At 44.8% G+C, this 27,713-nt stretch overlaps 1 protein-coding gene across 7 annotated transcripts in view; it reads left to right on the plus strand.

Moving 5' to 3' along the window:
- Positions 1-27,713, plus strand: part of LOC120988982 (immunoglobulin superfamily member 1-like) — a 597,232-nt gene that overhangs the window by 435,774 nt on the left and 133,745 nt on the right. The window contains exon 1 of one of the 7 annotated variants that reach the window (XM_040416810.1): positions 14,194-14,303. The exons of the other annotated variants lie outside the window; for them this stretch is intronic. The gene's annotated coding sequence lies outside the window, so the exon portion shown is untranslated. Of the gene's footprint in view, positions 1-14,193; positions 14,304-27,713 lie in introns of those variants that run through there. 7 annotated transcript variants of the gene reach the window in all.

The following is a 27,713-nucleotide window of genomic DNA, read 5'->3' on the forward strand; positions in this document are numbered from 1 at the left end:
GGCTGCAGCTGAAGAGGAAGCAGGAGGAGTCAGAGACCTTTCTTGGTTTTTGAGGTGTCTACTCCACTGCAGCTCGTGCTTTGCACTTAGATGCCTGGTCATGCAGGTTGTGCTCAGGTTGAGAACATTTATGCCTCGTTTCAGATTGCACAGTATGCAAACCACTTGTGTCTTGTCGTCAGCACATTGTCTGAAGAACTGCTACGCCAGGGAACTCCTTGGAGATGGCTTTGGTGTGCTCGGTCCCTTGCTGCGTTGGGCAGTATCAGGCGTACTGTCTAGGGGACGGCCACTCCGCTTTTGCACCCTGCTCCCTCTTCTGCTGTGCTGGTGGCTCTGTGCGACCACCGCCTCTTCCTCCGAACTACACAGGTCATTCGCATGACCTTGATTCCATGTGGGGTCGAGGACCTCATCGTCCTTCACATCATCTTCCACCAAGTCTTCACCCCTGCCCTCCATGTCGGTCTGCACACTGCAGAAAGCCACAGCAGTTGGCACCTGTGTTTCGTCATCATCCGAGACTTGCTGCGGTGGTCCTCCCATGTACACATTTTGAAACATAAGTGGTTGGGCATCGGTGCACTCAATCTCTTCCACTTCTGGGTCAGGGATAGGTGGATGGCCCTGGGAAACCCTGCTAGCAGAGTCATCAAAAAGCAGAAGAGACTGCTGCATGACTTGGGGCTCAGGCTGCTTGGCTGATTTGCAAGGGGGTGAGGTGAAAGACTGATGGACAGCGGCTGCAGGTGCCAACTCTGATCTTTCAGCAGGAGACTTGGTGGGAGACAATGTGAAGGAACTGGAGGCACTGTCAGCAACCCAATCTACTATCGCCTGTACTTGTTCTGGACTCACCATTCGTAGAACCGCATTAGGCCCGACCAAATAACGCTGAAGGTTCTGTCGCCTACTTGTACCTGAGGAAGGTGTTTCACTTGTGCGTGTAGCTAGCACAGATCAACCACGTCCTCTCCCTGCAACAGGACCTCCACCAGCAACATCACGACCGGGGCCATGTCCCTTTTTTGACGCTCTCCTCATTCTCTGCAAATTTAGGATCTTGTCCAAAATGGGTGATTTTTTTACAACAGAATATAACAGCAGTATCTAACGTGTGTATTTCACACTGACAGATGCAGCAAAGGCCGCAAATTTAGTTTTTTGCCAAAAATTTGTGTTTTTTTAATAACAGAATATTATGGCAGTATTTCAAGCTTGTATTTCACACTGACAAATGCTGAAAAGGCCCCTGATGTATGGTATTGCCAAGAATCTGTGTTTTTTTTAAACCCAGAATATTATTTCAGTATTTCAAGCTTGTATTTCACACTGACAAATGCTGAAAAGGCCCCTGATGTAGGGTATTGCCAAAAATGGGTGTCTTTTTAAACCCAGAAAAAATTTGCAGTATTTCAAGCTTGTATTTCACACTAACAAATGCAGCATAGGCCCCAGATGTAGGGTATTGCCAAAAATGGGTGTTTTTTTTAAACCCAGAAAATTATTGCAGTATTTAAAGCTTGTATTTCACACTGACAAATGCTGAAAAGGCCCCTGATGTAGGGTATTGCCAAAAATTTGTGTTTTTTTAAACACAGAATATTATTGCAGTATTTCAAGCTTGTATTTCACACTGACAGATGCAGCAAACGCCGCAAATTTATTATTTTGCCCAAAATGGGTGTTTTTTTAATAACAGAATATAACAGCAGTATCTAACGCTTTTATTTCACACTGACAGATGCAGCAAAGGCTGCAAATTTAGTATTTTGCACAAAATGGGTGTTTTTTTTAAACCAAGAATATTATTGCAGTATTTCAAGCTTGTATTTCAAAATAACAAATGCAGCATAGGCCCCAGATGTAGGGTATTGCCAAAAATGGGCGTTTTTTTAAACCCAGAATATTATTGCAGTATTTCAAGCTTGTATTTCAAACTAACAAATGCAGCATAGACCCCAGATGTAGGGTATTGCCAGAAATTTGTGTTTTTTTTAAACCCAGAAAATTATTGCAGTATTTCAAGCTTGTATTTCACACTGACAAATGCTGCAAAGGCACCAGATGTAGGATATTGCCTAAAATTGGTGTTTTTTTAAACCCAGAATATTATCGCAGTATTTCAAGCTTGCATTTCACACTAATAAATGCAGCATAGGCCCCAGATGTAGGGTATTGCCAAAAATGGGTGCTTTTTAAACCCAGAAAATTATTGCAGTATTTGAAGCTTGTATTTCACACTGACAAATGCTGAAAAGGGCCCTGATATAGGGTATTGGCAAAAATGGGTGTTTTTTTAAACTCACAATATTATCGCAGTATTTTAAGCTAGTATTTCACACAAAAAAAATGCAGCATAGGCCCCATATGTAGGGTATTTCCAAAAATGGGTGTTTTTTTAAACCCAGAATATTATCGCAGTATTTAAAGCTTGCATTTCACACTAACAAATGCAGCATAGGCCCCAGATGTAGGGTATTGCCAAAAATTGGTGTTTTTTTAAACCCAGAATATTATTGCAGTATTTCAAGCTTGTATTTCACACTGACAAATGCTGCAAAGGCCCCAGATGTAGGGTCTTGCAAAAAGTGGGTGATTTTTTTTAAACCCAGAATATAATTGTAGTATTTCAAGCTTCTATTTGACTGTGACAAATGCACATATGCTGTGCTGGTGCACTGAACTTGCATAAAATGGCCCAGAGAGGCCCACCTAACTAATAAACGTATAAAAGTGATTTTTCTGTTTCACTGGGCTCAGGGCAGGGTATAAAGATTGTGCACTGCTCCCACAAAACAAAATCTATGTAGATCACTGAGTTAACAAGCACTTCTGATTAAAGATTCTTTCCTATTCTCTCTCTCACAGCAGCAGCATCCTATCCCTACACTAATCAGAGCAGAGTGACGTGCAGCGCTACGTGACTCCAGCTTATATAGAGGCTGGGTCACATGCTGCACTGGCCAATCACCGCCATGCCATTAGTAGGCATGGTTGTGATAGCTTCTAAGGGCACACGAGTTAAACGCTTGTTGATTGGCTGCTCTGCAGCCTTTCAAAAAGTGCCATTAACTCGCCGAACACCGAACCTGAACTTTTAGTGAAAAGTTTGGGTTCGGGTCCGGGGTCCAAAAATGCTAAAGTTCGGTACGAACGCGAACCCTATTAGTGACAATCGCTATTGGAACAAATAATTTCAACTGGTTTGATATACCAGTTGCCCCCCAAAAAAACTGATTGAATCATGAGTGTGATATACCAATAATATACTTTCTATATACAGTCATGTGAAAAAATTAGGACACCCTTTGAAAGCATGTGGTTTTTTGTAACATTTTTAATAAATGGTTATTTCATCTCCGTTTCAACAATACAGAGAGATTAAAGTAATCCAACTAAACAAAGAAAACTGAAGAAAAGTCTTTTCAAGATCTTCTGTAAATGTCATTCTACAAAAATGCCTATTCTAACTGAGGAAAAAGATAGGACACCCTTGCCCCTAATAGCGAGTGTTACCTCCTTTGGCTGAAATAACTGCAGTGAGACGGTTCTTGTAGCCATCTACCAGTCTTCGACATCGGTCTGAGGAAATTTTACCCCACTCCTCAATGCAGAACTTTTTCAGCTGTGAGATGTTTGAGGGGTTTCTTGCACGTACAGCCCTTTTCAAGTCACCCCACAGCATCTCAATGGGATTCAAATCTGGACTTTGACTTGGCCATTCCAGGACTCTCCATTTCTTCTTTTTCAGCCAATCTTTGGTTGATTTACTAGTATGTTTTGGGTCATTGTCATGTTGCATGGTCCAGTTCCGCTTCAGCTTTAATTTTCTAACTGATGGTCTCACATGTTCTTCAAGCACCTTCTGATACACAGTAGAATTCATCGTGGATTCTATGATGGTGAGCTGACCAGGTCCTGCTGCAGCAAAGCAGCCCCAAACCATGACACTTCCACCTCCATGCTTCACAGTTGGTATGAGGTTCTTTTCTTGGAATGCTGTGTTTGGTTTACGCCAAACATGTTCTCTGCTGTTGTGTCCAAATAATTCAATTTTGGACTCATCTGTCCAAAGAACATTATTCCAGAAGTCCTGGTCTTTGTCAACTTTATCGCTGGCAAATGTCAGTCTGGCCTCGATGTTTCTCTTGGAAAGCAAAAGTTTCCTCCTTGCACACCTCCCATGCAAGTTAAACTTGTACAGTCTCTTTCTGATTGTAGAGGCATGTACTTCTACATCAACAGTAGCCAGAGCCTGCTGTAGTTCTCGAGATGACACTTTAGGGTTTTTGGATACCTCTTTTAGCATCTTGCGGTCTGCTCTTGGGGTGAACTTGCTGGGGCGACCAGTCCTGGGCATGTTGGCAGTTGTTTTGAAAGCCCTCCACTTGTAGACTATCTTCCGGACAGTGGAATGGCTGATTTCAAAATCTTTTGAGATCTTTTAAAAATCCCTTCCCAGACTCATAGGCTGCTACAATCTTTTTTCTGAAGTCCTCTGACAGCTCTTTTGCTCTCACCATGGTGCTCACTCTCACTTCAACAGTCAGGAGCACACCAAACTAAATGTCTGAGGTTTAAATAGGGCAAGCCTCATTCAACATGCAGAGTAACGATCTACTAATTATGTGCACCTGGTGTGATATACCTGTGTGAGATCTGAGCCAATTTAAGAGGGAATACATGTGAGGGTGTCCTATCTTTTTCCTCAGTTAGAATAGGCATTTTTGTAGAATGACATTTACAGAAGATCTTGAAAAGACTTTTCTTCAGTTTTCTTTGTTTAGTTGGATTACTTTAATCTCTCTGTATTGTTGAAACGGAGATGAAATAACCATTTATTAAAAATGTTACAAAAAACCACATGCTTTCAAAGGGTGTCCTAATTTTTTCACATGACTGTAGTGCATTTAGGTAGTGCAGCATTTGTTTGCGGTTTTGCTGCATTACCTCAGCTACACAGAGTGACAAAGCTATTGGAACAAATAATTTCAACTGGTGTGATATACCAGTTGCCCCCCAAAAAACTGATTGAGGCAGGGGTGTGATATACCTTCTTCCACAAACAGTGCTCTTCTATAGGGACTTTTGTCACATGGTCATTTTGAAAATGACAGGCAGAGGAAGAGGCAGGCCATTCCGCAGGGGTGGTAGGGGTCGGGCAGGTGCTCCAGGCCGGAGCTTAAGTGGGAAGTTGCAGAAGATGCCTGCGATTACGTCAAAGGACGCACCAGACTTGGTTGAGTTGCTCACTCAGCCTTCTGCTTCTGCACCCTCCTCATCTGCAACCTCTTCACTCTCTGCTGTATGCACTCCCAAAGACACCACCATCACCACCACCATATCCCCTCCGCTCGAGTCAGAGTAACTATTTTCCCATCCATTCCAAGACCTTACTGATGCGCAGCCATTCTTGGCATCGGATCAGGAAGAGGAGGTATCAACGGTCGCCACCCAGCAGTCTGACGACAGTACCCAGATCAGCCCAAGGAGGGTGGTCCCCGCTGTTGCTGCCTACTCCGAGATCTCTAATGTCAGTGGTGGTGAAGGTACGATGATGATGTGTCGATGGACTTCACGTGCACAGGAGGCAAAAAGCAGACTGCTAATGTATCTGGAACGAGCCATCCACCATGCACATCTGGCGCTCCCAGGACGCTGGCACATGTCTCCGCAGTGTGGGCTTTTTTTAACGTGTCCGCTGCTGACAATAGTGTTGCCATCTACAGCCTGTGCTATCAATGCATAAGTCACGGTAAGCCCAACACTCACCTAGGGATGACCGCCTTAAGAAGGCACCTGGCCTCCCATCACCGTGCCCAGTGGGAGCAACACTGTCAGAACCCACATAGCCACACTCTCGGTGCTCCACATCCTGCCTCTTCTCCTTCTCCTCTCTCCTCCCATTTGTCCTCCACTCCACCTTCCACTGTGCCGTCGTCGCGTTTATCTGGCAAAAGGCAGGCTTCTGTGGCCCAAATGTTTGAGCGAAAAAAGATGGACGCCAGATAACCCTCTTGCCCAATGGCTGACCGCTAGCTTGTCGGAACTGCTAGCCCACCAACTACTGCCATATAAACTGGTGGACTTCGAGGCCTTTAGAATTTGTGGCCATTGGTACACCACAATGGACGGTCCCAGGAAGGAAATATTTCTCCCAGAAGCTATATGACCAATGTATCTCTGGCACACAGTGTCGGTGCTAAGATACATCTGACCACAGACACGTGGTCTAGCAAACACGGGCAGGGAAGGTACATAACTTTTACTGCCCACAGGGTGAAACTACTGATGGCCGTCAAGCATGCAACCCATGGCACCCGTGTTTATTTGCTGTTGCTACCGCCACGGATTGCATGCAGGTCTGCCTCTTCTTCTTCACCTCCTACTCCTTCCTCTGTCTCCTCCTCGGCTGACCCCTCCTTTTCCACTGCTACCGCCTCTTCTGCTGCGCCCACCAAGCTCACCAGAACCTATTTGACGTGCCAGGTGACACGTTGCCATGCTGTGCTGCGGCTGTTGTACCTGGAAGCCAAGAGCCACACCTGTCCTGCACTCCTTTCAGCTTTGCGGTCACAGGCCATTCAGTGGCTAACCCCACTCAATTTGACAGTTGGTAAAGTGGTATGCGTCAACGGTGCCAATCTGCTAAGAGCACTGAAACAGGGCAAAATAACACACATGCCGTGCATGGCACACATCCTGAATTTAGTCATACAGCAATTCTTTGCCAAATACCCAAGGGTCCAGGACGTCTTGCAGCAGGCCAGGAAAATCTCTGGCCATTTTAGAAAATCTTCCACGGCCATGGCTTGCCTTGCTGACGTTCAGTGGCGACACCACCTGCCCATCAGACGTCTGATTTGTGACTGTCCGTCACGCTGGAACTCCACCTTGTATATGCTTGATAGGCTGCTCCAGCAGAAACGTGCAGGTAATGACTACCTGCACGAACTCTGCGGTAGGACAGGCTCTGGGGAGCTTGTCTTTTTTTCACCGCGCCAGTGGCTGCTCATGCGCGACGCATGCAGATTTCTGTGGCCATTTGATGAGATAACCAAACTGGTCAGTCGCAGCCAGGGCACCATCAGTGACATCGTAACTTACGCCTCTTTTCTGGAGCGTGCATTGTGTCGTGTCATTTACCAAGCTGTCGAGGAGCAGGAGCAGGAAGATGAGGTAGTCGAAATGCTGTATGAATTCCCAGAGGGAACTACTCCATCTGAGACAAATCAACAGGAGTCTGAAGAGGAGTCAGAGGAGAATGGTGCCAAGGCGGAGGAGGAGCAAGAAGAGCATGCTTTAAACTTTTCTGGGATCCCTGGTGTTGTCCGTGGCTGGGGAGAGGAGACCGAGGACGAAATTATCGTGGACGATCAGCAGGAGCCAGACCACTCTACCACTTCCAGTTTAGTGCAAATGGGGGCCTTCATGCTCCAGTGTTTGAAGAGGGACCCCCAGGGCCGGTACAAGGCAGGGGCCGAAGGAGCGGGTGCCCTGGGCGCTACCATTTGCGGACAGGAGGGGGGCGCAGGGGAAGTGCCAGCCACGGCCCCCCCTACATCATGCTGTGCCCCCCCATGTGCCCCCCCAACTAAAATTACCCCCCCCCAAGTGAGCAGCCGCCGCCGGGCACAGGGAGATGAGCGCTTCCATTGCGCTCATCTCCATTGTAAACTGTCTGTGCCAGCGGAGGTGCAGGGGAGGGAGAGGCGTGTCCCTTCCCTTTCCTCTGATAGGCTGCAGGCAGGCACCGAAGTGGAGGAGAGGCCCCGCCCCCTAATTACTCCTGTTTACCTTTCTAAAGCTAAAGGACCTTTGATGATGTCATCACAGGTCCTGTAAGGGAACTGCACAGTGTAAAGTGTAGTTCCCAGGTTAGAACAGTGCATCTGCCAGGACCTGTGATGACATCATCTTCAACATCACAGGTCCTGCAGAATCTAGCAAAGGAACTGCACCAAAAATGGTGTAGTTCCTAGGTTTCAAAGGTACATCTGCCAGGACCTGTGATGACATCATCACAGGTCCTTCAACCCCTAACAGCAAGTATTAAAAGTTCACAAGCAGCTCTGTATTGATCCATACAGACTGGAATGGAGAGGTAAGAGGAGGTCCTCCACTTTTCATCATTTACCCCCCCCCCCTCCATGCCCTGTTTTTACTCATTGCTCACTCATGTATACTACTTCAGACAGTTACCACTACCTCATGTACCTCACAGTGACTATAATGCATAACTGACCACATATTTCTATAAACACTGCATCTACAGTATTATACCTTCTATGTGTCACATCAATACACTGCTCTGTATATATATATATATATACACACATACATGCACACACACTGCATATATTACACAGTATTATACATGCAATATGTACAGATATATAGTATATACCGCAGTGCACTGATATGTGAGGTATGAGGTATAATAGATGCTGTGTGTACAGATATCAGTACACTTCTGTATATACTATATATGTGAGGTACGAGGTATAATAGATGCAGTGTGTACAGATATATAGTATATACAGCAGTGTACTGATATGTGAGGTACGAGGTGTCAATACACTGCTGTATTTACTATATACCTGTACACACTGCATCTATTATACCTCGTACCTCACATATTACACTACTGTATATACTGTATACACTGCATATATTATACCCCGTACCTCACATATCAGTACACTGCTGTATATACTATATACCTGTACACACTGCATCTATTATACCCTGTACCTCACATATCAGAACACTAGGGAATATACTATATACCTGTACACACTGCATCTATTATACCGCGTACCTCACATAACTGTACACTGCTGTATATAATATACATCTGCATCTATTATACCTCTTGTGTGCCAGGGCTGTTTTGTAATCCCATTCCGGCCCTGATGGCATAAATTATAAAACGCAGCAGCAAGAATAGTTCATGGAACAAAGGGAGGGGCTATAAAAGGGGAATGGGGGCCCAATTTAGATTCCTGCTATGGGGCCCAGTGATTTTTATGTACGCCCCTGGCTGCAGGCACTAGGCCGGCAGCCTATCAGAGGCCGGCGCAATGACGTCATCGTGCCGCCTGAGCCTTACATTACAGCGTGGGACACAGGAAGAGGCTGCATCGCATCGCTGACACTTAGGTAAGTATAAGTGTTTTTTTTTTGTTTTTTTTTACAATAGTGTTACTGGCACATTGGGGGGGCTTATTACAAAACTGGCACATGATGATGGGGGGGACTTTATACTGGCACATGATGATGGGGGGGAACTTTATAGTGTCTGTGACTTTCAAAGTCCCACAGTCCTTTGTTCTATTGCTTTAAGTATATTCTTGTTTTGAAACAACATTGATTCTTTCTTAAAAACGGTGGGGGGGGGGGGGGGGGGAGTTTGCCATCTTCGCCCTGGGCACCAAATGGCCTACTTAGACCCCTGAACAAAAACAAAATGGCAGACATGTTACCAGCATCACAAAGGGCTGTCAGAATGCAGCACTTCCAGGCGTTGCTTCGAGAAATGCTGCATTCTGCTTTTGCGGACGCTGGCAGAGGAATTTCCACTCACAGAGAAACAGTTGCGGGTACCAATCCAACAGCGCATGCAAGAAGAGGGCGGTTTGAAGATGTGTTGGTCACTTCGGATATGAGATCATTCTTGCAACCAACCCATCAGCAGCCGCCCTCCAGATCCAGCGTCAGGGAACGCCTAGACCGTCAGGTGTCCGACTACATCGGGTTAACGGCCGATATGGACGCTCTGAGTAGCAAGGAACCCCTGGACTACTGGGTGTGCAGGCTTGACCTGTGGCCAGAGCTGGCACAATTTGCCATGGAACTCTTGGCTTGCCCCTTGTCCAGTGTCCTGTCCGAAAGGATGTTCAGCGCAGCAGGGGGTATCGCGACTAAAAAGCTCACTCGCCTAGCTCATGACAGTGTGGACTACCTCACATTTCTAAAAATGAATGAGACATGGATCTCGGAGAAATTCAACACGTGATGACCACGTTTAATTGAATTTCCTCATGACAGCCCACAAATATCCTCCACCACCTAGAACAAATAATGGTCCCTGCCTTAGGTAAATACAGCGGCATAAAAGGACATTTCTGTCTAGTGAATGCCTAATGTTTGGGACCTCTGAGGAATTCAACACCTGTGACGATCACGTGTTATAGAAATTCAACTATTAGCATTTGGTTTTTTTTCAAGAGGGGGGATTTCGTTAGCCATGTTTTTAATCCAATTTTATATTTTTAGTTCTTTTAAACATATGTATTTGACCTGTATTTGTACTGGCCTTCAGTAAAATTGATATACAATGACCGTGTAATCTACCTCCAGCCACATACTTACTTTTTCTTTTCTGTGCACTGAATGCATGATTTTTGGGGCCTGTAGTACACTGGCCTGTTGTAAAATTGATATCCAATGACCGTGAAATCTACCTCCAGCCACATACTTACTTGTTCTTTTCTGTACGCTGAATGCATAATTGTTGCAGCCTCGGAGGAATTCAACACCAATGATGACCACGAGGGGGGGATTTCGTTAGCCATGTTTTTAATCCAATTTTATATTTTTTGTTCTTTTAAACATATGTATTTGACCTATATTTGTACTGGCCTGCTGTAAAATTGATATCCATTGACCGTGTTATCTACCCGCAGCCACATACTTCCTTGATCTTTTATGTCCAGTGAATGCCTAAAGTTTGGGGCCTGTAGTCCAGTGGCCTACAGTGACATTTTTATCCATTGACCGCATAATGTACCTCCAGCCACATAATCACTTGATGTTTTCTGTCCGGTAAATGCCTAATGTTTGGGGCCTGTACTCCCATGGCCTAAAATAAAAATTTTCTAGGCTCCAGCAGGCTACATTTTTGACAGTCTCCCTTTAAGATGCATAAAAATGGCCCCTGATTAAAATACATAATTTTTGTTGGAATTTTTGACATTGATCCCCCTCTGGTATGTCACTGTCCATGTTGTGGGACAATTTGTGCACTTCTTGTAAGTATTTGGTGGCTGCAATATTGACCTGAAGGTTTTTCAGGTTCGCCTGCCATTAAAGTGAATTGGGCCCACCGCGAACATATGGTTCGCGAACATTTGATCGCGTTTGTGCGATCGCGTTCATGAACCGTCCCGGCCGATGTTTGTCCATCACTAGATGTAAGCAGTGTGGTGCTCCAAGCTACACTGTTTCTCTAACCCCTGAGTTACAGATGTGACACCCCCTTTAATAGCAGATGTTTAATACCTTCTTTAATTTCTGCTAAGCATTCCAGCTTTTGTAGGAGTCCAGCATATTTATGAGCTTTTTACACCATTGCCTCCAGGATAATTGGAATTCCAGCCTGGTTTCATAAATCTACTACACATGCTAGATGGGGTATCTGCAGTTTCTTGTTGAAGCCCAGCAGATGGCGGCACATAGTCTTTTTACTGCACAAGCATGGGATTTGATATGCTATAGTTGAGAACTCTGAGGACAGCAGCCTGTCAAGAGGAAAAAAAGAAAGAACTGGTGAGGTAGACATTATATGAAATGTGCACACAATGAATAATAAATACTTTAAATAAAAATGTATGCAGCACCTTTTAAAAAAAAATTATAAATAGTTACTAAAAATAATATCAAAAGTGATGGACTATAGCTAGTCTAAGGCTACTTTTACACCTGCGTTAGGTGCGGATCCGTTTGGTATCTGCAGATCCGTTTGCATTATTCTTTTTAAAAAAAGTCTAAGTCAAAACGGATCCGTCCTGACTTACATTGAAAGTCAATGGGGGACGGATCCGTTTTCAACTGCACCATATTGTGTCAGTGAAAACGGATCCGTTCCCATTGACTTACATTGTAAGTCAGGACGGATCCGTTTGGCTCCGCATTGCCGGGCGGACACCAAAACTCTGCAAGCGGAACGGAGCCAAACTGATGCATTCTGAACGGATCCTTATCCATTCAGAATGCATTGGGGCTGAACTGATCCGTTTTGAATCATTTGTGAGATCCCTTACAAGGATAAAACACATCAGCTCTGCCGAGCCCCCGGCCAAAGTGTTGAAGTGGTGTCCGAGATCCCCAAGGGCCAAGCCAAGTAATTGTAAGTTTTCATAAGAAATATGTTTATGTTATACACATATAGCCTACACTGTGCCACACAATGTACAGTATACCTCTACACTGTGGCACACAATTTACAGTATACCTCTACACTGTGCTCCACAATGTACAGTATACCTCTACACTGTGCCCCACAATGTACAGTATACCGCTACACTGTGCCACACAATAAACAGTATACCTTTACACTGTGTAGTCTGTTCTATAAGCACCCATGTTCTGTGGCGGCGGACAGAAAATAATCTGGAAGTGCCCCTCCCGAGACCAGGCTCTGGATCCGCCACTGGTCTGGACCGCTGACAGGAGTGTACATTTCTATTAAAAACTGTAATCCGTATGCTCTGACCTGCAGAAATCAGCGCTCGCTCGGTAACAACTAACAGGCAGTGCCTGTAGGGTGTAGCCTGGCCCTGTTTCCGAAGCTAGCCGAGTGGTGTAAGGTTAAGGTACTAGTAGAGATGAGCGGCCGCTTAATCCTGATTTAAAGTTAAAGTTACTGCAGGATATGGATTACAGTTTAGAAATGTCAAATGTACACTCCTGTGAGAGGCGGGAGGGAGATATGTGGATGACACTGTTATGGAGGGGGAAATGGGGATGACACTGTCATGGGGTGGATCTGTGGATGACACATATAGCAAAAGATGCTAAATACGGCATGTGGCAACCACAGATCCCCCTCCATAGCAGTGTAATCCACAGATCCCCCTCCCTATAATAGTGTCATCCACAGGCAACTAGGACATGTTGAAATCTGAGTGATTTAAAAAAAAAATTTAAACCACAGACAGCGGGACTTTTCTTCCCTGTTGCGGTTTTAGGTATTGGGTAAAGTATCGCAGCATTTCTAAGCGTACTTGTGTAAATGTATTGTTGTTATAGCTGCCCCCCCGTACTTTTGTCCTGGCCCCCAGTGTGCCCCCCCCCCAAAATTTGAAAGCTAGAGACTCCACTGGATACGTAGAGCAGTTTAACTTGGGAAAGGGACTTATCCGGTTCCCTTTAAAAACCTAGCAATGTTTTAATTTTTTTTATCATCGCATTCAAAGAAATATACCAATTTAATTTACCTGTTGATGTACCTGTATTATAACTTTTTTTGCGGAATGAGTTGTATTTATCAGTTGCACCATTATGGGGTAAATATAATTTAGAGGGAATGTGTCACTTAGAATTTTATTCTGTCACATAGTAACACATATCCTTTTTTATCTGCATTTCCTGAACATGATTACAGAGGCAGCCTAAGCTGTTGTTAACAGCATGTAGAGGTACTGTATGCTTCATATTAGCCACTGTGGGCTACAGACACAACGCATAGGAGACTGGAGGCCCAGGGTCTGTAGCTCAGTAGTCCGAGTAGCTCCTTGGTTACAAAGGCCGGAGGCCCACGGTCTATAGCTCAGTAGTCTGGGTGGCTCCTTGGTCGCAGGATTGGTGAACCATGGTCTGTGGCTCAGCGTCCCCATCTCAGGTGCTTCTTCTGGTCACTCATGCAGACTGGCAGAGTCTCCCCCTCCAAGCACTGGTCCCTAACTGCAGAACACTAGGGGCTCTGACTGCTCTCCTTACATGCAGTTTCTGGCTGAACTAGAACCTTCTAGTGTGAGGGGTTTAGTTGAGAAGCTCAGCACAAACAGATACATTGTTACACTCATTGATCAGATACTGAGGACCTATCCAGAAGACTACACAGAGTGATATGTTGAATATTGCATCCAGCCTGTCCTTCCAAATTTTGTCTTTGGTCTGTGTGCTCAGCCTTTTATTTGATTTTAATTATAGCCCTATTTAATATATCTGTCCATAAAAGCTGGATTTTCATGTTTTATGCCCTGCATATGCTGTCCTCTTTCTATGGGCTGTTGGTAACGTATTCATAGTCATGCTTATAGGATGTTTACTTGTCTAGGTTTTTTAATTGGTGTTGAAATTTCTGAAGCAGAATCAATGGCTGGCTTTCATTTATCTAGTTATCCCGTTAAAATCCTCACTTCTGTTTTTCTCTTTATTTGTCATGTGTTTCACAAGGTATGTTGTATTATACTAAGACAGGAACTTATACAACCTCATATATTGCACAAATAAAGGACAAAGGAACAGATCTTAGAAGAAGTCTGAGGAAACAAGTACTCAGCTGGAGGGTTGTCGTAAGTACATACTTGTGTTTCCTTAAATCTACAATTATTTACGTAGCTTGTTTCTGATTATAGAGGCTTATGCACATGAACATTGTTGTTTTGCTGACCGCAAATTCCGGATCCACAAAACACGGATACCAGCTGTGTGTATTCCACATTTTGCGGAACGGAACGGCCAGGCCCTGATAGAACTGTCCTATCCTTGTCCGTAATGCGGACATGTGGACAGACGGACATGGAATGCACACGAGTCATTTCAGTTTTTGTTTTTTGCAGCCCCAAACGAATGGTTCCACATACTGCAAAAAAACTGGAACAGACACAGACAAAAAATACGTTTGTGTGCATGAGCCCTAAGAAGGCTTCATGGTCAATCCAAGGCTTCCAGTGTCCCAAGCCATTGTCTGTTTAGGGTTGGAGGATTAAACACACGTCACCTGTTCAAGTTTTTAATTTTTTCGTTTTTGGATCTTCACTGAGTGGGACCTGTTGGAAAGTGAGGTGACATGGTTTAGGGTAATTTTTCTCATACTGGATAAAACAAGTTAAACAAAAAGATTTCAGGGGTTGAAAGACTCTTGGTTTGGGCTTACAAATACTGATGCCAAAAACGGATCAAAATGTGCCTTTCATTGCTACAGATGGAGGAACTGGATCCGTTGAAGCTCTAGCTTGCCACTGGATTCCCTAAACTATAGCTTTAGAAAACATTAGGGGAGTTCACACATGGTGGACATGAGGCAGATTTGCCATCATAGATTTTTGTGCAGCAAATTTACAACATTGTACAGTTCCAGCAAAGTGTAGAGATATTGTCTTCCACAAGCTGCATAAATTGGCACGCGATGTGGATTTGAAATCTGCAGCGTGTCAATTTATACTGTCGATATTCCCTGCAGAGTTAAGGGAGGGTGAAATTCACAGCCATTTCCTTGGGAAAATCACATGTGGTTTTTTCACAGTTTCTGCCAGGAATTTTGCTGTGGAATCTGCAGCAGACTTTTCTACTGTATTTTATGTCCAGTGTGGACATACTCTTAGACCCCTTTCACACGAGCAAGTTTTCCACACGGGTTCAATGCATAGCACCCACACTGAATCCTGACCCATTCATTTTAATGGGTCTGTGTACATGAGCTTTTTTTTTTCAAGCATGAGTTCTGGGCAGCGATGGACTGGCCATCGGGAGTACCGGGAGAATCCCGGTGGGCCGATCGAATTATGGGCCGGCCAGGGCCGCCATCAGGGGGGTAAAGCCGATACCCCAGTAAGGGGCCCGGACCCCGGGGGGGCCCGGCCGGTCCCGAGCCATTTTAATTTTTTTGCTGTCAGTGTGTTAACTTTAAAATCAGCGCTCATCTCTTTACTATCTTACACTGACTCAGCTCCAGTAACAGCAGGCAGTGTGGGGGCGGCGCTCACTCACTGACGTCACACGCCTGCTCCTCCCACTAGGCGGCGCAGGCGCGTGACGTCAGTGAGTGAGCGCTGCCGCCCGCACTTGTTACTGGAGGCTGGAGGGAGCTGAATGTAAGGTAGTAAAGAGATGAGCGCTGTGTTAAAATTAAAGTTACTGTCTGCAGCCTGCAGGATACCGATTTATTAATGTATACTACTGTGAGTGGCGGGGAGGGGGATCTATGGATGACGGCACTGTTATAGGGAGGGGGATCCGTGGATGGCACTGTTATGGGGGGGGGTCTGTGGATGACACTTATGGGGGGGGGGGTCTGTGGATGACACTTATGGGGGGGATCTGTGGATGGCACCATTATGGATGGGGATTTTTTTTTCTAAATTAAGAGTAAAAATAAAAAACCTGTTTATACTTACAGTGGAATGTTTTTACTTATGTTTTTTTTTGAGTGTGTTTGGGAAAAATAAAGTGGGCCGGTCTGGCTGAAGTCCAGGGCCACTTTATTGTCCCAGTCCATCCCTGGTTCTGGGTTGCGTGAAAAACGCAGAATGTTCTATATTCTGCGTTTTTCACGCAGCCCTGGACCCATAGAAGTGAATGGGGCTTCAGCGAAAACCAAGCAAGTGCAGATGCAATGTGTTTTTTACTGATGGTTGCTAGGCAAAGTTGTTTGTAAACCTTCAGTTTTTTATCACATGTGTGAAAAACGCATCAAAACGCATTGCACCCGCGCTGAAAAAACTGAACAACTGAACGTAATCGCAGACAAAACTGACTGAACTTGCTTGCAAAATGGTGCGAGTTTCACTGAACGCATCCTGAACGCATCCGTAGCCAATCCGTCACGCTGAGTGAAAGAGGCCTTAGGATGATGTCACAAATAGCTTTTTGTGGCAGCTTTGATGAAGTTACTTTATTTGAGCCAAACCTAAAAGTGGATTGAAAGGGAATGAGAAATATAAAGAAAGTACCATACTTTCCCTTCTTAGGCCTCTTTCACACGGGCATGTCCGGATTAGGTCCGGATGCGTCCCGGTGCATTGCAGCAAACCCGCGTGAGTAGGAACGCAATTGCAGTCAGTTTTGACTGCGATTGCTTTCCGATGTTCAGTTTTTATCGCGCGGGTGCAATGTGTTTTGCACGCGCGTGATAAAAAACTGACTGTGGTACCCAGACCCGAACTTCTTCACAGAAGTTCAGGTTTGGGTTAGTTGTAGTGTAGATTGTATTATTTCCCCTTATAACATGGTTATAAGGGAAAATAATAGCATTCTAAATACAGAATGCTTAGTACAATAGGGCTGGAGGGGTTAAAAAAATAAATAATAATAATTTAACTCACCTTAATCCACTTGTTCGCGCAGCCGGCATCTCTTCTGTCTTGTTCTGTGAGGAATAGGACCTTTGATGATGTCACTACGCTCATCACATGGTCCGTCACATGATCCATCACCATGGTGATGGACCATGTGATGAACGCAGTGACGTCAAAGGTCCTATTGCTCACAGACGAAGACAGAAGAGATGCCGGCTGCCCGAACAAATGGATTAACTTGAGTTAAATTATTATTATTTTTTTTTTTAACCCCTCCAGCCCTATTTTACTATGCATTCTGTAGCAGTGGCGTAGGGATCGCTATGGGGCCCTACGCCACTGGGGGCCCGTCCGGACCGCATTCCGTTTTTTTATTAACACACACAGACACAGGCAGCGGCGTAACTACCGGGGGGGAAGCAGCTGCTTCGGGGCCCGGCGGCCCGGCGCCCCGGCAGTGTGTGACAGTTTATTTTCAAGTTAGTTAAATATCGATTCTTGTCTTAATGTTCAGGGCCCCTTCACAGCAGCAGCTGACCAGGCCCCCTCGCTAATGTGATCTAATCTTACTGTATCCTAAAGTCTCCTGATGTGTCTGGGATTCGAGCCCACAACCTCCAATGTATCAGTGGCAAAGCATTTATCCTCACAGCCATAAAGGAGGCATTGCAACTGATTGAAAAAATATGAGACTTCTACTGTTATAGCTGGCTAAGTGTACATCTATACACATGACAGCTGCCCCAACACACCCAGCACTGCTATATCTGTATATGACAGCTGTCCCAGCACACTCAGCTCTGCTATATCTAGCAGCTGTCATGTGTATAGATGTACACTTAGCCAGCTATAACAGTAGAAGTCTCCTATTTTTTCAGTCAGCTGCAAAGCTGTGGTTAAGTGCTTTGCCTCTGATGCAGAAGGTCGTGGGTTCGAATCCCAGCAGAAACTTTTCTGAAATACAAGCACTGACTCCATATATGGACATACAGGGTGGGACACAGGAAGAGCCTGCATCGCATCACTGACATGGAGGTAAGTAGAAGTGTTTATTTTATTTTTTTTAATACCCGACTGTTACTGCCATGGGGGGAGCGGGGGGCACTTGATACTGGCACATGGGGGGAGGGGGGTTGGCACCTGATACTGGCACCTGGGAGGGTTGGCACCTGATACTGGCACATGGGGGGGGGAGAGGCACCTGATACTGGCACATGGGGGGGAGGGGTTGGCACCTGATACTGGCACATGGGGGGGAGAGGCACCTAATACTGGCACATGGGGGGAGGGAGAGAGGCACTTGATACTGGCACTTTTTTTGTGGGGGGGGAGATGGCACTATGATACTGGGACATGGGGGGAGGAGAGAGGCACTTGACACTGACACCTGGGTGGGGGGGTTGGCACCTGATACTGGCACATGGGGGTGGAGAGAGGCACCTGATACTGGCACCTGGGGGGGGGGGTTTGGCACCTGATACTGGCACCTGGGGGGGGAGAGGCACCTGATACTGGCACATGGGGGGGAGAGGGGTTGGCACGTGATACTGGCACATGGGGTGGGGAGGGAGAGAGGCACTTGATACTGGCACTTTTTTGTGGGGGGGGGAGATGGCACTATGATACTCGGACATGGGGGGAGGAGAGAGGCACTTGATACTGGCATGTGGGGGGGGTTGGCACTTGATACTGGCACATGGGTGGGTTTGGCACTATGATACTGGCACATGGGGGGAGAGGCACTTGATACTGGCACTTTTTTGGGCGGGAGATGGCACTATGATACTGGGACATGGGGGGGAGAGAGGCACTTGATACTGGCACATGGGGGGGAGATGGCACTATGATACTGGGACATGTGGGGGGGAGGAGAGAGGCACTTGATACTGGCACATGATGGGGGGTCATCTATGGGGACACTTACTGGCACATTATTGGGGGGCATTATGGGGGACACTAGGCCGGCAGCCTATCAGAGGCCGGACACTGAGGGGCATCTACTGGGGCACTATATATGGGGCATTTTATACTGGTACATTATGGGGGGCACTAGCAGGAAGGGGGGAGAGGAGCACTATGGGGGAATTTACTGGGGGCACTATATAGGGATATTTTATACTGGGACATTATGGGGACTTTAGCTCAACTGGGGGCATTACAAGGGGGTATTTTTGCACTGTCACATTATAAGGAGAATTATTACTACTGGGGGGGGCATTATAGTGGGCTTTATTACTCCCCCATGGTATGACCCCCTAGTAGCAGCACCAGCCTCCCCCTGCTCTGCTATCCCTCTGCCCCTTCTCCAAATCCTTATTATGAAATCTTTCTTATTAGGATAAAGCACAACATCAGCTCCGCCGAGCCCCCGGCCAAAGTGTTGAAGTGGAGTCCGAGATCCCCAAGGGTCAAGTAACTGTAAGTTTTCATATGAAATATGTTTATGTTATACACATATAGCATCCACTGTGCCACACAATATACAGTATACCGCTACACTGTGCCAAAGGAGTGGGGTTTACACAGGAGGTGGGAGGTGCGAAGCGCGCTGGAGGGGCCCTTACAAATATTTGCTGTGGGGCCCAGTCACTTCTAGTTACGCCCCTGTCAGAATGCTATTATTTTCCCTTATAACCATGTTATAAGAGAAAATAATAATGATCGGGTCTCCATCCCGATCGTCACCTAGCAACCGTGCGTGGAAATCGCACCGCATCCGCACTTGCTTGCGGATGCTTGCGATTTTCACGCAACCCCATTCATTTCTATGTTCTCCTCACACATTGCACCCGCGCGGAAAACTCGCCCGTGTGAAAGGGGCCTTACTGGATCTACTTCTGGCTTTGGCTCAAGAAACCACATTAGAGCTACGTACAACACAAAAATAAGTGTGTGACACCAACCTAAACGTGAATTCTTTTTCTTTATTTTTATGGCCTTTGCTACATGAATTTTTGGTGCATCTATGGAAAAAAAAAATAGATCATGATGCTTTTTTATAAAATGCCATTGACCCTAAAAACCCTACATAAATGCCAAAAACAATGTTCATAAAAACTTTTAAATATGTTGTTATAGACAGCTCTGTGTCGCTCAGTTACAGTTCCATGGCTCCCCAGCTGTCTTTGCATGGGATTCCGCATGTAAACTTCTGGCATGGACTGGGTCATGGACATTGCTGCAGCTAATGACTGGCCTCAGCATTGACAGGTCCCCAAGTGGGACTTGACCCAGCAGTGACATGCCGCTTGGGGATAGGTCACCACTGCGCCCAGTCATTGGCTGCAGCAGCTCACATCACCTTGCCAATGTCAGAAGTATACATGCAGGTAACAAAGTGCAGTAAAAAGTACATATACTGTAGGAGGGTAAAAATAATCACCATGTGGTTAACCTTTCTAACAAAAAGACACTATCAAAGGCACATAAATATAACGTACAGACCCGATTGATGGCATCTCCACAAACCCTGACATGTGTTTTGCATCAGCTTCCTCATTTCCCCTGAGGAAGCTAATGCTAAACATGTGTTGGGGTTTGTGGAGGTGCCATCAATCTGGTCTGTACTTTATATTTATGTGCCTTTGATAGTGTCTTTTTGTTAGGAAGGTTAACCACATGGTGATTATTGGTACCCTCCTATATGTACTTTTTACTCTATCTTGGACTAGCATTAACCCCCCTTTTTGCTGGCACACTCCTTGCCAATCTATATATGTATTTTATATTGTTCCTAATATTTGAATAAATATAGATTTTTATATACTCTGGTGTTTATTTTCATATGCGGGTGTTGGGGTGTTCCCTGATAGGAGTTGCTTGTTATAGGCACCTGTGTTTAAAACTATTTTTTTTGGTTGATAATCGGGCCCTCATTTGAGGCTCCCGTTGTGTTTAGGTCTGATTGGTTATCTGGTGGTATTAGAGGCAGAGCTTGTTAAGAGCTCATTTGCATCTCTTTCAACTTAGGGAAGAAATGGCACCAGGATGCACTATGAGAAAAAAGCAAACCGGTGGAGGCAATGCTCTGCTGTGAAACCTTGGGTTCTGCCATTGATGTGGATGTTATTTTTACATATGCCACCTACTCAAACATTGTTGTAGTACACCCCTTCATAATAACACTATTCTCTAATGGCAGTGGTCTCTTTCAGCAGAATAATTTGCTCAACCACATTAAAAAATATTGTTCAGTAACTGTTTGAAGAACATGACAAATAGTTCAAGCTGTAGACTTAGCCTTCAAATTCCCTATCTCTCAATTTGATGAAGCATGGGGGCTGTGCTTGAAAAACAAGTCAAATCATGGGTCTACCACCTCACAATAAACTGTACTTAAATGATCTTCTGCTAGCATCTTGGTACCAGATACCCTTGGACACCCTCACAGGTTTTGTGGACTCTATGCCCATTGGGTCAGAATGGTTTTGACTGCATTAGTGGGATCTATAGCATATTATGCGACTGGCTTTAATGTTATGGCTGATTGTTGTATACAGATGAATAGCATGATTTTTTGCACTCATACAGAATCTGACAGAAACTACCTCTATGTAAGATCATTGAGAAGCATATGAAAGTTTAGTAGAGGCCTCATGCACCTCTACTGTAATACAGCCCTGTGATTACCTTAAAAACAGTATTACAAAAAGCAGTGACCTGGACCACAGGGTGATGGTGGCTTAGGAGAGGACGGAGTTGGCAAAGGCGGCAATGAAAGTGGAAGTTGAAGTTACTCACAAGGCTTGTCATTCTCCAGATCTCTTGAGCAGGCATACAGTGATTGGAGGGCACACCCTTACTTCCCTCAGGGTACTCCGTGGATTTTGGGCTCCTGCTTGGTGTTAGGTGGGGTGCCCCTGGTGAAGATGGGTTTTGGGGTGCAAGGCAGGAGAGCAGCATGAAAGCTTGTCCTAGGGTCAGAAGATAAATGGTGGGGTCAGTGACCAGTCTGGTTTGGTTACAGTAAACTAAATCTCTCTTTACTGAATAGATGATGTAAGTAGTGCATATAGCAGCAAAAGGCACTGTTTTGAGGCATATCACAAAGAATGCTCTTCCCAATACCTGTGTCTAGAAAGCAGTAATGAGTAGTAGTAGTCTTTCCTGTGTCTCATTCTAAACTTACTCTGCAATCTTACCAAATAACCACAGACATGCAATTCCATTCTAATTAACTCTTTCTGCAATTTCCAGGCTGAGGGGTGCAAATCTCAGATACAGATGGCCAGTTCATCTCCAGAACATTGTGGTCACTGTAGTAATATACCCTTTCCACATGCAGCAAAGTCCAAAACCATAGACGTGTGTTACCTTGAAGGGGTTGTCTTCACTTCAGCTAATGCTATTTATCATGTCGAAAAAGTTAATACAAGCCACTTACTAATGTATTGTTATTATCCATATTGCCTCATTTGCTGGCTGGATTCATTTTTCCATCACGTTATACACTGTCGTTTCCATGGATATGTCAACCCTGCAATCCATTAGTGGTGGCCGAGCTAGAACACTATAGGAAATAATGCTGGATTATGCGCACTCCTGCGGTCCCGGACACCAGAGAGGCTGGCGCTTTTTCATATATATTGTGCAAGAGCAACCACTGCTGCTGGATTGCAGGGTGGACGTAACCATGGAAACGAGCAGTGTATAATGTGCCAGCCAGTAAAGGAGGCAATATGGACACAATACATTAGTAAGTGCCTTGTACTAACTTTCTCTACATGATAAATGCCACTAACTGAAGTGAAACAACCCCTTTACATAGATGTTCGTTTTCTTTCCTTCAATGGGATTCTTTCTTACTGTTTTCCGGCAGCTTTGCAGTCTCAGGAATGGTGTTTTCTGGACAAGGCTTCTCTTTTTGCCTACTTTGCAGGAGTTCACACATGTAGGTCATGCTCTAGCTTTGCTTTATATACATAGTGACCTGCTGGTTCACTGCTAAAGGGTTAATGTTGTGGTTCACTGCTAAAGGGGTAATGTTGTGGTTCACTACTGTAGATGTTAAAAAGTTTACTGTGATGCTACGATTTCTGCACTCTGTATTCCAAATAGAATGAACAATCAGAGGGTTCATGTACAAAATCATACATTACATAGCAACAAACAAGTCAACAATTAAAACAAGAGGAATGAGGGCCCTGCTAGCAAGAGCTTACAATCTAAGAGGAGACAGGGGTGACACAAAAGGGAAAAAGTGTTTGTACAATGATCCAGCCATCTTAAAATTAGGGGAGTAGATATTAAGTTTCATGACCCAACCACCAGCCAATATTTGTAGTGCTTTTGACTGCATGGGGTGTGGTAGATAGTGATTGATGATGGGTCAGGTTCACAAGAGACGAGAAAAAGGCTTGTTTCACATTTGCAGCAAACAGATCCGTTAGGCTGTTCTGGCCGGGAACAGCCTGCTACATCCGTGAATACCGGGCACAACCGTGCACTGCCAAGATATTGTTCGGCCCCATTCACTTTAATGGGCAACGGCAGTGGAGATCCGGCTGCTACCCGGCAAATATGCTGAGGAGTGGCCGGAAAAATACCGCTGCACGCAACAGTTTTTGTCCGTCTGCTTCTCAACATATTTGTCGTGTAGCTGACGGATCTCCGCCAGTGGAGAGTTTTTGGGTTAGAATGAGCAGTTTTGATTGGATTCTATACTGTATGGGCAACCAGTGCAATTACTGGCACAGGGCGGAGACTTCATCATAGCGGTTGTAAAAGAATATAGAAAGTCGAAAACCCCTTTAACATCCTTGATCTTTTAACTTCTATTGTTAATATATTGAAATGATTCTATGATGTCATCTACAGTTGCAAGAAAAAGTATGTGAACCTTTTGGAATGATATGGATTTCTGCACAAATTGGTCATAAAATGTGATCTGATCTTCATATAAGTCACAACAATAGACAATCACAGTCTGCTTAAACTAATAGCACACAAAGAATTAAATGTTACCATGTTTTTATTGAACACACCATGTAAACATTCACAGTGCAGGTGGAAAAAGTATGTGAACCCTAGACTAATGACATCTCCAAAAGCTAATTGGAGTGAGGTGTCAGCCAACTGGAGTCCAATCAATGAGATGAGATTGGAGGTGTTGGTTACAACCAGGGTCGGTGCAAGGCTTTTTGTCAACACAAGCGAATCTACATTTTGGCGCCCCCCCCCCCCCCCCCCCATCATTTCACATTTCTGCCCCTTATGATTCGTGTCCATTTCTTGCCCCCCCCCCTTCATTTCACATTTCTGCCACTCATGATTCATGTCCATTTCTTGCCCCCCCATGTGCTAATATCATAGTGCCATCCTCTCGCCCTGCCCAATTTGCCAGTATCAAGTGCATCTCTCCTCCCCCCTCCATGTGCCAGTATCATGGCGCCAATAGCCCCCCCCCCCCCTCCCCCGTGGCAGTAAAGTAACAGTCCAGTAGTTGAAAAAAAACAAAAAAAACTTTTATACTTACCTCCATGTCAGCGATGCGATGCAGGCCTGGTGCTCGTGTTCTTATTTAGCCTGTCTTTCAAAAAAGTTTATGCTGGGACTCGAACCCATGACCTTCTGTATCAGAGGCAAAGCACTTACCCACACAGGTATAAGAGCTGTATAGCTAGTTACAGATATATATATATATATATATATATACACAGTACAGACCAAAAGTTTGGACACACCTTCTCATTCAAAGAGTTTTCTTTATTTTCATGACTATGAAGGCATCAAAACTATGAATTAACACATGTGGAATTATATACATAACAAACAAGTGTGAAACAACTGAAAATATGTCATATTCTAGGTTCTTCAAAGTAGCCACCTTTTGCTTTGATTACTGCTTTGCACACTCTTGATGAGCTTCAAGAGGTAGTCCCCTGAAATGGTCTTCCAACAGTCTTGAAGGAGTTCCCAGAGATGCTTAGCACTCTTTGGCCCTTTTGCCTTCACTCTGCGGTCCAGCTCACCCCAAACCATCTCGATTGGGTCCAGGTCCGGTGACTGTGGAGGCCAGGTCATCTGGCGCAGCACCCCATCACTCTCCCTCATGGTCAAATAGCCCTTACTTTCAAAGTTTTCCCAATTTTTAGGCTGACTGACTGACCTTCATTTCTTAAAGTAATGATGGCCACTCGTTTTTCTTTACTTAGCTGCTTTTTTCTTGCCATAATACAAATTCTAACAGTCTATTCAGTAGGACTATCAGCTGTGTATCCATCTGACTTCTCCTCAACGCAACTGATGGTCCCAACCCCATTTATAAGGCAAGAAATCCCACTTAAACCTGACAGGGCACACCTGTGAAGTGAAAACCATTTCAGGGGACTACCTCTTTAAGGTCATCAAGAGAATGCCAAGAGTCTGCAAAGCAGTAATCAAAGCAAAAGGTGGCTACTTTGAAGAACCTAGAATATGACATATTTTCAGTTGTTTCACACTTGTTTGTTATGTATATAATTCCACATGTGTTAATTCATAGTTTTGATGCCTTCAGTGTGAATCTACAATTTTCATAGTCATGAAAATAAAGAAAACTCTTTGAATGAGAAGGTGTGTCCAAACTTTTGGTCTGTACTGTATATACACTCACATAAAGAATTATTAGGAACACCATACTAATACGGTGTTGGACCCCCTTTTGCCTTCAGAACTGCCTTAATTCTACGTGGCATTGATTCAACAAGGTGCTGATAGCATTCCTTAGTAATGTTGTCCCATATTGATAGGATAGCATCTTGCAGTTGATGGAGATTTGAGGGATGCACATCCAGGGCACAAAGCTCCCGTTCCACCACATCCCAAAGATGCTCTATTGGGTTGAGATCTGGTGACTGTGGGGGCCATTTTAGTACAATGAACTCATTGTCATGTTCAAGAAACCAATTTGAAATGATTCGAGCTTTGTGACATGGTGCATTATCCTGCTGGAAGTAGCCATCAGAGGATGGATACATGTTCTCATTCTGTTTACGCCAAATTCGGACTCTACCATTTGAATGTCTCAACAGAAATCGAGGCAACATTTTTCCAGTCTTCAACAGTCCAATTTTGGTGTGCTCGTGCAAATTGTAGCCTCTTTTTCCTATTTGTAGTGGAGATGAGTGGTACCCGGTGGGGTCTTCTGCTGTTGTAGCCCATCCGCCTCAAGGTTGTGCGTGTTGTGGCTTCACAAATGCTTTGCTGCATACCTCGGTTGTAACGAGTGGTTATTTCAGTCAACGTTGCTCTTCTATCAGCTTGAATCAGTCAGCCCATTCTCCTCTGACCTCTAGCATCCACAAGGCATTTTTGCCCACAGGACTGCCGCATACTGGATGTTTTTCCCTTTTCACACCATTCTTTGTAAACCCTAGAAATGGTTGTGCGTGAAAATCCCAGTAACTGAGCAGATTGTGAAATACGCAGACCGGCCCGTCTGGCACCATCAACCATGCCACGCTCAAAATTGCTTAAATCACCTTTCTTTCCCATTCTGACATTCAGTTTAGAGTTCAGGAGATTGTCTTGACCAGGACCACCCCCCTAAATGCATTGAAGCAACTGCCATGTGATGAGAAATAGAACAGGTGTTCCTAATAATTCTTTAGGTGAGTGTATATATACAAACCGGATTCCAAAAAAGTTGGGACACTATACAAATCGTGAATAAAAACTGAATGCAATGATGTGGAGGTGCCAACTTCTAATATTTTATTCAGAATAGAACATAAATCACGGAACAAAAGTTTAAACTGAGAAAATGTACCATTTTAAGGGAAAAATATGTTGAATCAGAATTTCATGGTGTCAACAAATCCCTAAAAAGTTGGGACAAGGCCATTTTCACCACTGAGTGGCATCTCCCCTTCTTCTTACAACACTCAACAGACGTCTGGGGACCGAGGAGACCAGTTTCTCAAGTTTAGAAATAGGAATGATCTCCCATTCTTGTCTAATACAGGCCTCTAACTGTTCAATCGTCTTGGGCCTTCTTTGTTGCACCTTCCTCTTTATGATGCACCAAATGTTCTCTATAGGTGAAAGATCTGGACTGCAGACTGGCCATTTCAGTACCCGGATCCTTCTCCTACGCAGCCATGATGTTGTGATTGATGCAGAATGTGGTCTGGCATTATCTTGTTGAAAAATGCAGGGTCTTCCCTGAAAGAGATGACGTCTGGATGGGAGCATATGTTGTTCTAGAACCTGAATATATTTTTCTGCATTGATGGTGCCTTTCCAGACATGCAAGCTGCCCATGCCACACGCACTTATGCAACCCCATACCATCAGAGATGCAGGCTTCTGAACTGAGCGTTGATAATAACTTGGGTTGTCCTTGTCCTCTTTGGTCCGGATGACATGGCGTCCCAGATTTCCAAAAAGAACTTCGAATCGTGACTCGTCTGACCACAGAACAGTCTTTCATTTTGCCACACTCCATTTTAAATGATCCCTGGCCCAGTGAAAACGCCTGAGCTTGTGGATCTTGCTTAGAAATGGCTTCTTCTTTGCACTGTAGAGTTTCAGCTGGCAACGGCGGATGGCACGGTGGATTGTGTTCACTGACAATGGTTTCTGGAAGTATTCCTGAGCCCATTCTGTGTTTTCCTTTACAGTAGCATTTCTGTTTGTGGTGCAGTGTCGTTTAAGGGCCCGGAGATCACGGGCATCCAGTATGGTTTTACGGCCTTGACCCTTACT

This window comes from Bufo bufo, chromosome 2, assembly GCF_905171765.1.
Source record: "Bufo bufo chromosome 2, aBufBuf1.1, whole genome shotgun sequence".
NCBI classification, from domain to species: Eukaryota; Metazoa; Chordata; class Amphibia; order Anura; family Bufonidae; genus Bufo; species Bufo bufo.